The sequence below is a fragment of the Rhineura floridana genome, chromosome 1, assembly GCF_030035675.1.
Source record: "Rhineura floridana isolate rRhiFlo1 chromosome 1, rRhiFlo1.hap2, whole genome shotgun sequence".
NCBI classification, from domain to species: Eukaryota; Metazoa; Chordata; class Lepidosauria; order Squamata; family Rhineuridae; genus Rhineura; species Rhineura floridana.
The window spans coordinates 242,305,515-242,321,218 of record NC_084480.1 but is presented as its reverse complement, the minus strand read 5'-3'; the positions used below and the strand labels follow the sequence as shown (position 1 = coordinate 242,321,218).

Genomic DNA, 15,704 nt, shown 5'->3' with positions numbered 1-15,704 from the left:
TCACCCTGGAGCACAGATAAAACCATTCCAATAAATCAGGGATACCAAAACCTATTGTCTAAAGTCTTTGGCTAATGCCAAGTCAGTAGCACTCCTTATTGTTTCAGAAGTAAAGGATTAAGACAAGGAAGGGAAGGGGGGTCCTGAGATACATGAAAGCTGAAAGATTGCCAGGCCAAGCTTGTGGTTTAAACAAATGAGCTAAGTTAAAAGCATTCTAATATTTTCCTTAAGCGCCACACATTCCTGACACAATAAAGAAATTCATTTAGCCTGGGTCATGTAATGAGGTATGAAGGGCTCTCTAAGGGTAGTTTTGCTGTATGTGAGACTTCACACACAGAATGTGCTGATTCGAGGGCATACTGTGCACAGTCAAGCCCTGTGCTCACTTTCTATGTTGTTATGAGGCTTCAGGTTACATTTCTCTACTTGAATAATTCTGGGCCTGTCAACAGCTTAAAGACTTCGTAGTTGGACAACTGCCTGGCTTTTTAACCATATAAGTGATTAATGAAGCAACTAAAAAAAGTATTATACATATACTAGTATCTCAATGCAGGTGCTATTTTGAGGATAATGAATTAACACCAACATTTTTGCTTAGTGTAATAAACTTCATGCTTTTTTTTTTATGGAATAGTGGTGAAGTATTTTGAAACACATTCCTGACTTGTGAGATATACAAAAACTCCGCTCAGTAGTGAAGTAAGTCCTGAAAAGCCCTTCCCTGGAGAACGTTTTTTAAAATTAAAATCTGGTTACAAATCTTTAAAATAGTGATTAGTGGACTGATCCTACCCTCTCTAATATAATGTGGGATAAAGGCCTCGGCACTGGTGCAGCAACTGCTACCCCTAGCACAGAGCTTGGAAGTAATTCATTACATATAATGAGTTACTTGTAATTTATTACTTTTTTGAGTAACGAGTGGGTAATTTCGTTACATTTTCCCTGTAACAGAATGAGTGGTAATTTCATTACTTTTCAGCTGCAACTGTAATGTTTCCTGTGTTACTTTTGGACATTACTTGGGGGAGGTGAAGCAGGGGAAGTCTTCTGCTGCTGTGATTGGTGGACGAAAGACATGTGCCTCATACTGGGCTTCTGTGCAGCATCACTTGTGCTCTGTGTTAGGAGGCCACGAGGGAGAAGGTCAAGAGAGAAAAAAATTGCTTCAAGAATGGACGGTGGTGGAGAAGAAAGGAGTGGAGGGAGAAAGCCGGAGGGCAAAGATGAAGGAGGAGGAGGCAGCAGTAGAATGGAGGTGAAGAGCACTCTCTCTCTCTCTCTCTCTCTCTCTCTCTCTCTCTCTCTCTCTCTCTGTGTGTGTGTGTGTGTGTGTGTGTTAGGGTTACCAGACCTTTCCGGTTTTCAGGGGTGATCTCTGGACTCACTCCAGATGTCACTCATTCTCCCCCCGCTGCCTGCCTGCTAGCACACTGGCCCTACTACCCCACCCCTGCTCACTCCCTCACTCGTCCTAATGCCCCCACCCCCACTCTTGCCCCTGCTCACTCACTCTCTCACTCGTCCTACCACTCCCACCCCCTCTCTTGCCCCCGCTCACTCAGTCCCTCACTCGTCCTAATGCCTTCACCCCCACTCTCTTGCTCCCGCTCGTACACTCCCTCACTCGTTCTACTGCTCCCACCCTCTGTTCTCGCCCCGCCTGCCCCCCCACTCGCTCACTCCCTCTACCGCCCCCCACTCCCCCTACTCACTCACTTTATGTATTTTTTTAAAAAAAATGCGGTCTTTAATTGTGACTATTAGTTTAGGTGGCTGACACAGTAGGGCAAATCTTATTTTTGTTTATATAATTTGTAGTTCAAGTTTGTATATAAAACTGATATGGTTATATGAAATGATCCCACACCAAATAATTTCTTGAAGAAATGACTACAGTTTCAGAACACACACACATCTTAATTGGAGCAAATTGTCCCTGACAGAATAAACATTCTGCTAAAGATTGGAGTGGGGAGGGAGAGTTTAATTTTCAATGCCATGAAGAGGGGAAGGCTATTCAAAAACTGTCTTTAAATCATGCTTTTGAAGTGGTAAGCTAATAGGATTGGGCAGGAAATAAGCCTGATTAGCATTTTGCAAGTAATTGTGAGTACAAAAGATATATTAACAATAAAAGTCAAGATTTATTGTCTACAATGGAAGTTGACATTTGTGTAGGGGGAAAAAGGTAAATTGCATCCATTAAAATGACATTAAATAAATTAGGATATTTGTTTGCTTGTACATTGCTTATCACTTTTGTTTTTAGGAAATATGGGTGAAGCACTCAGGAACATAATTGGTGTGGAGGGGTAACAATGATTTTGATGGCCTATGACATGTTTATATGTGTTATTCTCTTGCTGTTCTTAATTCACATCACAACAGTCTCCAGCACACTTTACTTCAATACAGCAATATTTGTAATTTTTTAAAAAGAGGAATATGCTAGGTTTATCTCAGACAATTTATATTGATATCCTAAGCGGCTTTTGTGTGCAAGATTCAGTTGCATTCTGTTGCACTGCATATAGAAGGTTTGTGTCTTTTGTTTCTTTGCTCTGTGGAAAAATGGAAAATGCAATTGGCTCGGCTATGAAGCTACTTTCCAATGCTCATGCACACATAGAGTAGTGTGTTTGGTCTGCTGCTACTTCCATATTGGTCAAGACAAGAATGGGACACATTTTGTTTGTCTAAAAATAACTGTTTTAGCAACTGGTCTGTTTCTGGGCACACTTCAAAGTGCTAGCCTTAAACTTTGAATCCTACAACAACTTGGGAGCAGCAAACCTGAAAGAATGACTCTCCCTACATGAAAGTACTCAGATATGAAGATGTTTGTCTGACTGAGGGTCTTCTTGAGCTTCTCCCATCTTTAAACAGGACCAGGGTGGACAAGAGCCTTTCCTGTGTTACTTTGTTATTCTACTACCGTTTGTGTGTGTGTATGTGTTTTATTTTTAATGTTGTTTTAGGCTACTTAGATGTGCAGCAGCCAAGGCCAGCACCTTGTAGGGCCGGCGTTTTTTTTAAAAAGTAACTGAAATGTAACTGTAGTGATTACTTTTGAGAAAAAGTAAGCAGTTACTTTTACAGCAATTGTAATTGTAACAGTAATTACTACTTTTTTGGGCCATGTAACTGTAACTGTAATTTATTACTTTTTAAAAGTAATCTTCCAAGCTCTGCCCTAGTACTGTTACATTAGTGGAATCACATCAACACAAGAATATCTACATGGGTCTGGAGCATGTCAGCCTGGTCACAGCTCTTCTTTGTGTAGTTGCAATCGTTAAAGAGCTACCAAATTGCAAACCTTTACCTTCAATTGAATTTATATTGGGTTGACAGGACACCTTCATGATGGGATATATGGTGCTTTTGTTTTGGTAGCTAAGCAATCGCAGCATTTTCCATCTGCTGATTTGGCCTGCTGGTTGTGGTATAGAGGCAAAGGTATCATCGCAACAGGTTGTAATTGCTGAAAAAGAATTCATTCCCAATTTTCTTCCTTCTGAATGCCTTATAGAAATTGGGTGGTATCCAAGAAAAACATATAGAAATGGGTTTCTAATTTACTGAAAATTGGAACTTACATAGTACAGTTATAATGAAAATGAAGTGTTCTATTTTTTTTAAAAAAGAAGCAGGTGCTGTCAAGTTGGAAGGAACAAATTATAACTTCATATATATATTTCTGTAGACTGCCCGTCTATTTGTCGCTCAGATGTTAAAGAAATACTCAGTGCTATTTCTGACAAACTCCAACACAAAACAATTAAACCTTCCAGTATGGGAACAAGAAGTCAGCATTTCATAATTATAAAATAATATAGAAAAGTTGACTCTCAACAGACTGGCCCCCTATTTCCAAACACAGTCACCTCATTCTAGTGCACCGTGTGCACTTTTATGCTTGAGGGACATAGCATATTGTTCCTAAGGTTTAATATTTATAAAAGCAATACTGAAAAAATAATTTTAAGACTTCAGTAAAAGAAAATGTCAAAATGAGCTATGTTGCCTAAAAAGAGGCAAGTCTGGTATCCTGACAGACACAATGCTAAATAGGTTTATTTGATTTTAACTGGCAGACAGTAACATAAATTTGCTGTTAAAATGTATTGCCAAAAATGTATAATAGATTAGATCATTAGGTTTATAATCAGTTAATTTATATCGGAATCTCTACACTGATTTCATTGAAGTTCTTCACTGAAAAATGTTTGTTTTCCAAATAATGATAAAATACTGTCATTGCATATTATTATTGGGCAATGCACACTGTTAAAGAAGCAGAGTATTTAATGCAGATAATAAAAGACAATTTATTTAATAGCATAATTTGGACCAGAGGTCTTCTATATATTATTGCTTTTATGAGAGCAGAAAAAACATATTTAAATCTGTATCAAATGTGAACTCTCTCCACTGTGAGTTAAGCACCACAATCAACAAATCACATAAACTGTTTTAGACTGCAATTAGACTGCAATTCCAAGCATGGTTATTTAGAAATATCTAGATGATATTGAAGTCCACAGGATACTTCTAAATATATCTATGTTTGTAAGTTTATAGTGGATGGACTACAATAGCTTACATGCCAGTGGCATGTAACAATATTTTGAATGCAAACAATACTCATGAAGTTCACTTCTTTTAGTTAAATAGTAAGACAGATATGTATCACCTTGCATGTTCCCCAGATTAGTGGAATACATTTGATCAAGTACAAGGCCTCATGATTAATTTACCATTTCCTGAACAGGCCTAAATGGTGGGATCGCATCAGTATGAGGTAGATTCAGTTACTTGAAGAGAATTCCCATTGTCTCTCTAGCTAGCAATCCCTTTTATCTTTGTTGCACAAAGGGAGAAACGAAAGCCCATAGGAGGTCTTTACTGCTTGGTTTCTGGCTTTTTACAGATTGAGTCAAGCCATACATGTTAAACAGAATCTAAATTTCAAATGTGTAAAAATGTTCCCTCTGTGTACCTAAAGCCAATATGTGCCCAATTTATTATTCAGGTTTAGATCTCTATTGGACAATGTACTGAAGGCAGGTTTTTCCTTTGTATGTTTGTGTATGATAATTGTCAAGGATCTATCACACAGTGGCTGAGATTTCAAGAGGCCCACCATGTTCTAGCAATACGTGGGGTCTTTTCAGCTCTCCTTTTCCAGTAGTAGCCTCCCATGTGCCCTTGAACACCAGGAGTCCTTCACATAAGGCACAAGGGGGTCCTGCTAGAAATAATCCAGTGGTGGGGTGAAGGGCAGAGCAGCTAATCTTAAGTGTAGCCAGGGGTAGGAGTAGTCAGGGGTAAGAACAGGCAGAGCAGTCTGAACATAAGACTGCAACCCTACAGCCTCTGCATATCCCAGCCACACCTCTTTCCCAGGTGGTCAGATGCAAAAGAGGGCAGGGCTCCTGCACTTGCTGAAGAGGCCACTTCAGCAAGTGTAGGTTGCAGGAGAGGAGAATAGTCATAAAAGCAGAGGTAGGAAGATGGCAAGGAGGAGAGACACAGGAAGTGAATACAATCTGATTGTTATCCTTTATCAATCAGTGAAAAGATGTATTAGTTACGAAGTACCTGTCTTATTTTTAATTAGGTAGGCTCAAGCAAGTAATCATCTCCTCAGCAAGGCTACTTCCTCTCCCCTCTCTTGCTTTCTCCTTGGTTAAATGAAATTATCCTGGACTGTTTAAGAATGTCTTCACCACCTCTAGTACAAGAATAAAGGGTCTGGGTGGGAAAGAAGGTTCAGCTCAGGAAAGTGGGAGATAGGGGAGGGATCAGCGAGACCACTCCTGTATCCTGTTAACAATCCCTTCCTTATTTGAAGTGCAAGTTATAACTATTTCTTTCTGTTGCCATTTTCATCACTTTCCAGCTCATGGAAGGTGACTGTCTGAAATCATGGAGAGACTTTTGTATCTTGGAAACTCTAAAACCTTGATTTTGAGTGTTTTGGAACACTTGTATAGGACAACAGGGCTGCTTTCACACATGGGGCTAATAGCGCTAGTTTAACGGATTTAAAAGTTAATGCTTCTTTCCCGATTTCTAAAATCCCTTTCACACTGCAGTACCTCTTGCGATAAGGAACAGTACTTTTCCAGCCGATATAGCAGCATTTCGCGCAGCTGTCTTTCACACAGCTTGTTTTCGTCCCTCACCCATGCACACTGCTCCCCACTGTGTAGGAGGTCTAAGATCTTGTCCTGTCGCTATGCAAGCCCTCTCCCTTTAGGATCTGACTTTTTAAATTGTTTTAGTCGTATCAAGACGGGGGTGTGTGGGAAATGCTGCTGCTATCCATGCCGATGCTGGAATACCGGTACAACGATAGGGCAGGAATGCACTGCATGCTGGGATGCCTGTTACGTGAGCAGCAGCAGCTAGCAAAACACTCCTGCGATCTACCAGGTTCCCAGCCTTGCTAACAGATTATTTCTGGAATCATTTATTGCTGAAATTAGCTCTACACTTGCACTACATTCCACCAGAATTCCGGAGCTACCCGGTACGTCGTGTGAAAGCTCAAATTTAATATGCAAATTACCAGGTAAGAAATCGTCAGAATAACAGAATAAAGTACAGTGTGAAAGCACCCCAGGTGCGTCCAATTCTGGAAAGGTTTAGCATAACTGAAACATGTTTTACAATGAGTGCTAGGCAAATGTAATCTTTGTAACACAGGGATGTCCCATTGTAATTCAAATGGTAAATTTATGGCAAACTGCCAGCTGCTTCTTCTGAAGTTAGGAAGTACTGCACTGCCACACTGCTCTTTGTTTAAGGGCAAGGGTTGTGAAACTTAACATCCTCTCAACAGCCTTGTTTCAACTAAAAGGTATCACCTAATCTATTTTGTGTCTTTTACTTCCTCCTAAAGCAGGTAATATTCATTAGCCTGAAGGATAACCATCTAACTGAGCTAATGCAGTTGGGTCAAGTGATAAGAAGAGCCCTGCCGGATCAGAACAAAGGCCCATCTAGTCCAGCATCCTGTTCTCATAGCGGCCAACCACATGCCTATGGGAAGCCTGAAAGCAGGGTCTGAGTGCAATTGCATTACTACAAATATATTTTCTTCAGTGATGGCCTTCATGAAAATAAAAACTGCATATGCAGCATTCTTAGAAGGAGGAATACTTAAAATGAGGCAAAGATCCAGAGATGTGCACATCGTCTATTAAACTAGTGATGCAAGGTATGTGACAACAACCTGTGCTTGTGGGCATAAAACTTTACTTTTATTGCTTGATTTAATAGTATCATATATTACACATTAAAATATGTTTAAAAGATAATATAATAACTGTACCTTTTCCTTCATTTGGTTACAGATACTACTGGGACGTATTTAAGATTATTTTATTATTTTATTTAGGGTCATGCCTTTATATATAGTCTCTAAGGTGACTCAGAATCCTTGTTAGCTAGTATTAAATTAACACAGCTTTTCTTTTGATATAAAGATTTATAGTCCCATTTATTGTTATGACTTAGGAGATGTAACACTTTCTTGTTTTATTTCCACAAGACAGTCATGTGACAAACATTACTATTATTCTTGGTTTATAGATGGGAATCTGAACATGTGTGATAGTGACTTCTCAGGGTCAGGTAGGATCCCAGGGTAGACTTGGCTTTGATTGGATCTTGTTCTTCTAGGCTTCGGGTACCCAATCCTCCAGGTGCTGTTGAACTCCGACTCCCATCAGCTATAGCCAGCATGGCCAATAGTCAGAGATGATGGGAGTTGGAGTCCAAGAACATTTGGATGGCACCCTGTTCAGTTCCCTCTTTTTACTTGGCCACACTTGCTTTTCTTGGGGTGCACTGACTAATTTTTGAATAGTATTTCTCATTTTCCCTCTTGTTATATTTTTGGTACCTATGTTTCCCACCCTTTCTCCAAGGAGCCCAGAATGATATTTTATACTGACAGCTGCTGACACAGTCTGCTCTGAATACTGGTGTGCTGGATTCTACCGTTAAGGTACCGACCTTTAAATACTACATGTCACAATGCTAGCAAAAGTAATGAGGAATCAACTAGATAACAAGGGAAGTCTATCTCCTCCTAACTTGGACCGTATCTACTCCATCACAGGAAATCATGAGTGACACAATTGATTCTGTACATATTTACATATTTAACAGCCTCCAGTTGACACCATGTTTTTTGCCTTTCTCCTTTGCCTCAGTTTTTTTCTCCTTTTTGGACAGAAATTGGCTATTTTAACTATGCCCATCTGTGGTAATTTCGGATTTGCTGACTACCTAGGCAGTTGCAGAAATAATTTGGGAGGACCTCCAGATTTTCAGCAACATAACCCAGACCCTCTCTCTATTGCGTCTGGGGCAGATGAAGCCCCTGAAGCCTCCCCATCACCCCTTTCCTTGCCCAAACCTACTTGTATGAATCATCTGGTGATGATTCTGAGAACTATGTTTCCAATACTACATTCCTTGTGGTTCCTGACAGCCCTGGCAGCACATGCTTATAGCAGCACCGAGGGCTACAGTGGGTGGGAAAGGCTCTGAAGCCAGCATGAAAGCTATTATTTGGGTCATACCTGGTCTCTGGAGAGGATCAGGCATGATCCTTAAAGAATTCAAGGGGTACCTCTTTCTGTCATCAAGCTTTAGTATGAGCTTCTGCCTACTTTTGGAGCCAGTGACAAACCTCTATATTTCAATTTAGAACAACAGCGCAACCTAGAGTGTCTGGAATTTTGCACGCCCTACATTGCACCCTCAATAGACAATGATCTACTGTTTTGCTTCTAAATATATAACCTCAAGTTACTCTTTCTCTCACAAAAGCTAACTGGCTACTCGTCTCTTCTTTTTGTAGGACATAGCTTCATTGCCTCTGCTTGACTGAGCTTCAGCCTCTCATTCGCTGTCCCTCGGGGTCTCCTGTAACGCAGGCTGTACTCTAATCTCATTCTCAAGTGCCTGGAAGTGGTTCCATAGTTCCATTAGTGCAGGGTGTCTTCTAGCTCTACAATATCATTCTTCACATGTGAACCACATATTGTGTGGCTTATGCATTAGGATTTGAAGATAAAAACACTGATAATTGGAAATGCTCAAACTTTAAAGAATTCACTTACAGGGCACCTGTTAATGTGTGCTTCTGTCACAGTGAATATCTCTGGCAGCTTAACTCAGTTTTGTATGTGTTATAACAGCACAGAAGTGATTATTCCTAGTCCCCTTTTGAGGTTACTGACAACTTCTAATCTACAAGACTAAATCAAACCATTCCAGGAAATCAAAGAAACACTCATGCCTGTGAAGCTACTGCCTGAATTTCTGCCAAATAATTTCTGCTGGTCAAGTCACAGCCAGTCCTAATCTTTAAAACAAAACAGGCATATGTGGTTAAGGACCCTTTACGTGTGTGTGTGGTTTACAATACAGGATAAAAAGCAAGGGTGTACCAAGAATGTTAAACTCATTTTTATTCAAGTCTGTCTCATTCTAGCCCTATTCCTGTCTTCACACACATTTTCATGAAAAACAGAATAAATAAAACCCACTGAAAGTTATATTCCATTAAAAAAAAAGTTTATAATAATAATGGCTGCCAAAATATTTTATGGTTTAGGATATGTGCTGCTCCTGGAGGTGGAACAGATTCAGGCATGGCACTGCAATCTTTTTTCTTGCCCATTCCCTCACGCCCTACCCCCACCCTCGTTCAACATCAACTTCGCTGGACCGGCCATGTTGTTTGAATGCCTAATCACCATCTTCTAAAGCAGTACTTTACTCCCAACTTAAGGATGGAAAATGGAACATGGGCGGACAGCAAAAGAGGTTTAAAGATGTTCTTAAAGCGAATCTAAAAAATGTAACATGAACATCGACAACTGGGAAGTCTTGGCCCATGAACGTCCCAAATGGAGGTTGGCTATTATCAAAGGTGCTGTGAATCCAGGGCAAACGAGCCAAGTGGAAGGCACATCAAACAAATTCTCATCGCGACCATCTTCCATGTGGAAACCTATGTCCTCGCTGTGGGAGGCTGTGTGGATCCAGATTGGCCTCCACTTACGGACCCACTGTTAAAGACCTTATCTTGGAAGACAATCTTACTCGGCCACAAGTGATTGCCAATGAATGAATGAATGAATGACCCCCTGGACAGGAAGGAAACTATTGCAAATTCTACACACTGCTTTTGGCCTTTACCAGTTTTGCTCCTTCTCACAGTAATGTGATGTTCCGGCCATCCACTGCAGGGTAAATGTCTTTTACAAGAGAGATTTAACTAGAAACCTATGAAGAAGAGGCAGGATTTCAGAAAGTACAAGTATTTTGTGCTTGCAGAATTACTCATGAAGATTGCTTACAATCCAGTAAAGTGTTAAAACACAGTTTTTTTAAGTTTCCCATTAACTTCAGTAGAAGTTAAGCACATTCGATTTTCTGTGAACTATGTGCAAGGAATTCGATCCTTTCTGGTGCATCCTTTCTGCAGGGTTTGGGTGCACCAGCTAGTTCCTTGGAGGTAACTTGCTTACACACCAAACCCTGCAGAAAGCAGCATTGAACTCCCCATTCATTAGCTGATGATGGAAGTGGTAGTCCAGCAACATTTGGAGAGTCAAAGGTTTCTCCTTCTCCTACAGTAGACAAGACTGAGCTAGAAAGAGTGATGGTCTGACTTAGAATAAGGCAATGTTCTATATTCACCGGGCAACAACTCTTAGTGGGAGACTGGGTTAGCCATATGATAGAAGTGATGGGCAGAAAAGAAATGTAAGAAGAAAGCTGGCCTAGATATAATCCTAGACTCAATCAACAACTTTTCCTTGTGAGAACATTGTTTATAAATATTGTTATTGTGACTTATAGGGGAATCAAAATAAATTCATATAGGGAATAATTGTGGAACAATCATCAAAACTGCTACAACAGCAGAATCCTTTAGAAATGAATGGGGATTGCATTAAATAGAGCACTTTGAAGAGCAGAGCAATAAGCACCGGCAGAAGGAAGATGCAAACACAATTTAATAGCTGACATGGGAAGGGACAGGAACCAGCTGGCTGCTGTCAGAGAGGAAGGGAAAGGATGCTGACAAGCTACTGGGCAGCTGTTCTTCCAATTGCACCACAAGCCAAGCAAAGAGCCTTTGATCTACTGACCAAGCCTGGGCTTGCATCCAGGAGTCATATCCTTTCTACAGTAGTTGAAGCCAGCTTCCCCCCACCAGTGCTTCTCTTGCTAGCTGATCACAGGACAGACCTTTAATGAAAGTTTCCCAATCACTGAATAAAGTAAGATCCCACAGCCCTCCTATGCCCAAGCATTTATTTTCTCAGATGAAAAAGTATGACATGCTGCTCTGGTGCCCCATCTTGAAAGGAACTGAACAAAGAAGGCTAGCCTAAAATATGCGGTTAATAAACTGGTGACTTCATCTAGCTATGCTGTATGTACAGCTGCAATACCATGACTGGATAAACAGCCCAGCAGAAAGCAGCAGATAAAAAGGAGGCTTATTTTTATAGATAAATGTCAATTCCAGACTGAAATGCACATCATTATAATCTTACAAATAATAGTGTTTTTTCAGAAAACAAAGCTAGACATGTTAATAAACACATAATGGGTGTTAAGACTACGTCCATTGAAATCTGTGGCTATGTCTTTCTCAGTGAGACTGTTGTTAAGTGTAAGTGAGACAATATGGGCCACATTCCAAATTGTACTTCTGAATGGCCCTGCCCAGTAAAAGAAAGGGGTCAAGGTGCATGTGCAGTATTGTGGACTGCTTCAAAAGTCACAGATCATTTGGAGACCTGAGTTGGCTTTATTGTGTTAGGTAAAACAGAAGTAGGGCATAATAAAAAGCTGTGAGCAATTGTAAATCGCTCATTAGATGTAGAAAGTAAGGCCGGTAGGGCAAATCTACACTTAACTCAGTTTTACAATTATTCCTTCTTCCCTTCAGAACAGCTTTTGTGGGCTGGGGGAGGTGCTAGAAATCTCTAAGAGAATTCTTAGAGCCCACATCACACTATTCCCAGGATTCTTAGGGGGGAGCCCTGACAGTTTAAACTGATATAAAATCAGATTTACATGTGCAATAGAGATTTGCCTCAAAAATGCAATTGACAAGCAATCATTTTTCCATTTGTATCACAACAAAGTCTGTGATTAGGACATTAGACTGTACATGCCATAAAATCAATATATTAAATTAATAATTTATAATGCATTCCACAAGCATAGACATACTAGGCTCCAATATCCAATAAAAAACCCTGTAGTTTCTGCTCTTCTTAAATGTAGTACAAATAGAGAATATAACAATTTCATACAGCTACTATCACTTAAAAAAGATACTTGCAAATAAATTTCCCTAAAACAGATAAGACTTATTCAAAGTAAATGACAGCCAAAGCTGTGGGACCATTTGAAGGTGGAAGTTGCTTTATTGTGGCACTTTCATAAGCAACAGCCTACTTCCATCAGCAACATGAAAATGGAAATGGACTGCCTTCAAGTCGATCCCGACTTATGGCGACCCTATGAATAGGGTTTTCATGAGGCTGAGAGGCAGTGACTGGCCCAAGGTCACCCAGTGAGCTTCATGGCTATATGGGGATTCGAACCCTGGTCTCCCAGGTCGTAGTCTAACACCTTAACCTCTACACCACACGTGAACTGAAAAAGTGACAGTCAACATGCATATAGATCAATGTGCTCTTTGAAATATATGCAAAAATCACAAAAGAAGAAGGATAATAGAAATATTACCCACCTTGTATCACTCCTTGTTAATTTGGTATTTATACAATAAAAGAAGAAAGAGTAAAGCCATGCAAGTTCTGTGGATCTGTGCCAGGCATGTGGCCTAAGAGATGCTACTGGACTACAACTTTGATCATCCCTGACCACTGACCATGCAGCTGGGTGGCCTCCCCATGTGACCTGCAAGGCTGTTTCCCCCCAAACAGCCAACAGCCACCTACCTACTGATGTTAGGTGTGTGGCAGGTAGAGACACATCTGGATCCTGTAGCTGGAAAGCAGGATTGAACTCCTCCTGCATCAGCTGATGGGTGGAGAGTTCAATCCTGCTTGGTTTGGGTCCCTAAGTGAGCTCCCCATGGGGAACTTGCTGGCACAGCAAACCCTGCAGAAAGAAGGAGTGAACTCCCCACACATCAGCTGATGTAGAGTGTTCAATCCTGCTTGGTTACATATGTATATATGATTACTACATTTTACTGTATATAGGAATTCAATGCAAGCCATAAGAAATGAGATCAAAAAGTAATATATGGGAAATGGACAGCCACACACCCTTAGTGGAACAGCCTCCTTATCCTCCCATTTGGCCAATTCAGAAAGCTTATGCAACATTAAAAGAAAGGAAGTATCTCAGAAAAGCTGGATTTTTTTTCAATACCCAGAATTTTAAACTTATAATACTATGGGTATCATTTTGGTATTTTGGTCTTTCTGAAAAAACAAGGTGGTTTCCAGGTACAGGCAAACCAAAGCACGCGGGACATGCCGCCGTGGCAGTTCAAAGAGCTCCGTCAGCTCAGCTGCAAATGCTGTTTTTCATCATGTCTCTGGGAGGTCAGGCAAGGCACTGAGACTCCAAAAATAAATATATCTGTATTCTGAAGGCTGCAGGCTTGTTTTATTTCTTCCCTCTAAAACAATCTTCTGCTTATAACTTTTAAAAAAAATCAAGTACAGGCTTGGCATGGCGTAGGACTGAATGTGATTCATACAGTAAGCACCTTCTTGAGAGTGGGTGTTTTGTGTGAATTATATGTTATGTGTAAACTCCATTTTATACTGCACTGCTGTCTTGGTGCAACAAATAATTATTTAAAGTTATTCATGGCTTCCATGAATATTTTATCTACACTTCCCCCTTTACACTGTCCCATATTTGAGAAGACTGCTATAACTGATAGCAGTGTAGGTTTATTAGAGGTACAGCTCTCAAAGTAAAGAGATAAGACTCCTCTGCCATTCCCTTACCCCTCTGGGACAATTTTTGTGGATATTTCAGTTCAGGTAATTAAGGGACACTAAATCAGCCTCCTTGCATTTAGTGCTCCACAAGTAGCTAAATGGGATTAGAGAATATGGGGGGGGGCGTTGGTGGAGAGCAGGATGGTGAACCCACTATTGTGAAATGTTTTTCTTAAGGTAATACTCTGGACTTGTCAGTCTTCCTCCTCATATATTCTGATTGAGGGGAAGGGCAAGAGCGGGTGCTACCAGGGACTTGGAAGTGTCTTTAAGATGGGAGGGAGAATAATTCAAGGCAGCCCAATATTAAATTAATAAAAATGGAAATGGACTGCCTTCAAGTCGATTCCGACTTATGGCGACCCTGTGAATAGGGTTTTCATGGTAAGCTTACCATTGCCTTCCTCTGAGGCTGAGAGGCAATGACTGGCCCAAGGTCACCCAGTGAGCTTTGTGGCTGTAGGGATTCGAACCCTGGCCTCCCAGGTCGTAGTCCAACACCTTAACCACTACACCACACTGGCTCTCTGTTAAATTAATAACTAAATTCAAAAGGGATCCTAACTATGGAAAGGGCACATTTAATGAATATTATTGGTTGAAGAACTATTCAGAGCTCAGCCTCTTTACTCTCAACTTCAGTGTCTCCTCAACCCTCACTTTCCACACATGAGCTGTCAGTTCAGATCAGCTTGGCTCCTCTCACCAAAGGAAAGCTCTGCTCCATAAGCATATAAAGTAAGATGGTACGGATGGTTGCAGAGTCCTAGAAAAAGAGAAGCTGCCCTCTCCTTCCTTATCAATTGTTGTCAACAACAGCAGCAATATTTTTGGCCCGATCATATCTGACAGGGCTCAGACCCACCTACAAATCCAGGGGCAAGGGGATAGGAACTCTAGATTACATCTCCCATGATTTCCTATTATTGGCCATGCTGGATGGGGCTAATGGGAGATGGAGTCTAGAACTAACTGTCCCACATCCCAGGCGACTCATTAGTCCCTAACCACTGTTCCTGCTGTGAAGGAGCAGCTTAGGGGACAAATCAGAGGCCTACTCCTGAGTTCTTTTCATGTAGAATAAGGAAACATTATCTGCACAAGCTCTAAAATTTGAAGCTTGAAAGCCATATCTTGATTTAGGATCACAACAGCAAGATGCAGGACGAATTCTGTGAATAAGAGAAGTAGTACCCAATCTGTGGTCTCTGAGCTTCATTCAGGTGGTCCATGGAGTGGATGTAAAAACACAACTAAAATCATACAGCATCTAGCACAGCACATTACAATTCCTACAAAAGGCAGAAAAATCATTAGATGGTCTGTTAAAATCCTCAGCAATTTTCAGGCAGCCCATGGGAAAAAAAGTTTGGGAACTATCAAGTTAGAACTTCATTTCTCATTAGACATATTTTGGGATCCTATAGTGGTATGTGTGGCAGTGCAGTTTAAATTCTAGCTTGTGATAGAGTCTAACAGAACTGTGCAGACAAAGTGGAAAAATATCAGGAAATCAGGCTGAATATACATATGGAAAATATGCCTCTCTCAAGCAGAAAAGGAGCAGCCAAATCTTCCCTGATCGTGACTTAGCTCATCTAAGTATTTCTGTGCCCAGGAGTTTGAGGAAGTGACACTGATCAGTTGTAG

At 40.7% G+C, this 15,704-nt stretch overlaps 1 protein-coding gene and 1 long non-coding RNA gene across 10 annotated transcripts in view; one reads left to right on the top strand and one right to left on the bottom strand.

Annotated features, from left to right (window-relative positions):
* The window catches only part of DLGAP1 (DLG associated protein 1), a 554,365-nt gene that overhangs the window by 70,329 nt on the left and 468,332 nt on the right, over nt 1–15,704 (bottom strand). The window lies entirely within an intron of this gene.
* Nucleotides 6,456–10,339, top strand: LOC133370199 (uncharacterized). The gene is made up of 4 exons (XR_009759094.1): nt 6,456–6,592; nt 6,923–7,240; nt 7,953–8,032; nt 8,894–10,339. It is a non-coding gene; the product is annotated as an uncharacterized LOC133370199 (long non-coding RNA).